Source organism: Petromyzon marinus, unplaced genomic scaffold, assembly GCF_048934315.1.
Source record: "Petromyzon marinus isolate PM22_M1 ecotype Great Lakes invasive population unplaced genomic scaffold, UKy_Petmar_22M1.pri1.0 PM_G_Scaffold_52, whole genome shotgun sequence".
In the NCBI taxonomy this organism is placed as follows: Eukaryota; Metazoa; Chordata; class Hyperoartia; order Petromyzontiformes; family Petromyzontidae; genus Petromyzon; species Petromyzon marinus.
Genome location: NW_027423005.1, coordinates 1,560,001 through 1,562,500, shown reverse-complemented (window position 1 = coordinate 1,562,500; position 2,500 = coordinate 1,560,001).

The window sequence follows — 2,500 nt, the reverse complement described above, 5'->3', positions numbered from 1 at the left end:
GAACTCGTTCAGATCGTTGGCTAGGCGGGAGTCGTTAGTGGTGTGGGGCGCTCTGGGTTTGTAGTTGGTGATGTGCCTGAGCCCTTTGGCAGACAGAAGCAGCGTCGTTAGTAGAGAACTGGTGTTTTAGTGTCTCTGAGTACAGTCGTTTAGCCTCTCTCACCGCTTTGCTAAACCTGTTCTTCGACTCCTTGAATCTGTCTCTATCCCCACTCCTAAACGCTTCCTCCTTCTCCAACCTCAACCTTTTGAGCTTTGCTGAGAACCAGGGCTTGTTGTTGTTAAAGTTCACCCTGGTACGTGTTGGGATACAGCAGTCCTCACAGAAGCTGATGTACACAGCCTCTGTGAGTTCATCCAGACTATTGGTAGCAGTCGTGAACATATCCCAGTCAGTACAGTCTAAGCACGCCCGCAAATCTTCCACAGCCTCACTGGTCCACTGTTTAGATGTCCTCACAGCAGGTTTACAGAGTTTTAGTTGCTGCCTGTATGCACGAATCAGGTGGACCAAGGGAGTTCTGTGCGAGCCGAACAGCCCCGTGACCCACAAGAGAAACATCCCCGCCAAATTCGAGCGTTTGACGGGGTCTATCCGTGAAAAAATATTCACGTTTTTGAGTGCACATGCATTTCTGCTGCAAATGCCTCTGGAAGTTTCATGCCGTTCGTATGCCAATTGTGGCAACACGAAAATGACCCGTTTTCCCATTCCGAGGGATTTCTGTGCGACCCTAACAGCCCCGTGAGCCACAAGAGACACATCCCCGCCAATTTCTAGCGTTTCACGGGGTCTATCCGTGAAAAATATAGACGTTTTTGAGTGCACATGCATTTCTGCTGCAGATGCCTCTGGAAGTTTCATGCCGTTCGTACGCAATGTGGCAACACGAAAATGACCCCTTTTCCCATTCCGAGGGATTTCTGTGCGACCCTAACTAACAGCGCCCGTGAGCCACAAGAGAGACATCCCCGCCAATTTATAGCGTTTCACGGGGTCTATCCGTGAAAAATATAGACGTTTTTGAGTGCACATGCATTCCTGCTGCAAATGCCTCTGGAAGTTTCATGCCGTTCCTATGCAATGTGGCCACACAAAAATGACCCGTTTTCCCATTCCGAGGCATTTCTGTGCGACCCTAACAGCCCCGTGAGCCACAAGAGAGACATCCCCGCCAACTTCTAGCGTTTGACGGGGTCTATGCGTGAAAAATATTAAAATTTTTGAGTGCACGTGCCTTTCTGCTGCAAATGCCTCTGGAAGTTTCATGGCGTTCCTATGCAATGTGGCAACACGAAAATGACCCCTTTTCCCATTCCGAGGGAGTTCTGTGCCACCCTAACAGCCCCGTGAGCCACAAGAGACACATCCCCGCCAATTTCTAGCGTTTCACGGGGTCTATCCGTGAAACATATAGAAGTTTTTGAGTGCACATGCATTCCTGCTGCAAATGCCTCTGGAAGTTTCATGCGGTTCGTACGCAATGTGGCAACACGAAAATGACCCGTTTTCCCATTCCCAGGGATTTCTGTGCGACCCGAACAGCCCCGTGAGCCACAAGAGACACATCCCCGCCAATTTCTAGCGTTTCACGGGGTCTATCCGTGAAAAATATCAATTTTTTTTGACTGCACATGCATTTCTGCTGCAAATGCCTCTGGAAGTTGCATGCGGTTCGCATGCAATGTGGCGACACGAAAATGACCCGTTTTCCCATTCCGAGGGATTTCTGTGCCACCCTAACAGCCCCGTGAGCCACAAGAGAGACAACCCCGCCAATTTCTAGCGTATCACGGGGTCTATCCGTGAGAAATATTCACTTTTTTGAGTGCACATGCATTCCTGCTGCAAATGCCTCTGGAAGTTTCATGCGGTTCGTATGCAATGTGGCGACACAAAAATGACCCGTTTTCCCATTCCGAGGGATTTCTGTGCCACCCTAACAGCCCCGTGAGCCACAAGAGAGACATCCCCGCCCACTTCTAGCGTTTCACGGGGTCTCTCCGTGAAAAATATCACATTTTTTGAGTGCACATGCATTCCTGCTGCAAATGCCTCTGGAAGTTTCATGCGGTTCGCATGCAATGTGGCGACACGAAAATGACCCGTTTTTTCCCATTCCGAGGGATTTCTGTGCCACCCTAACAGCCCCGTGAGCCACAAGAGACACATCCCCGCCAATTTCTAGCGTTTCACGGGGTCTATCCGTGAAAAATATTCAATTTTTTGACTGCACATGCATTTCTGCTGCAAATGCCTCTGGAAGTTTCATGCGGTTCGCATGCAATGTGGCGACACGAAAATGACCCGTTTTCCCATTCCGAGGGATTTCTGTGCCACCCTAACAGCCCCGTGAGCCACAAGAGAGACATCGCCGCCAATTTCTAGCGTTTCACGGGGTCTATCCGTGAAAAATATTCACTTTTTTGACTGCACATGCATTCCTGCTGCAAATGCCTCTGGAAGTTTCATGCCGTTCGCATGCAATGTGGCAACACG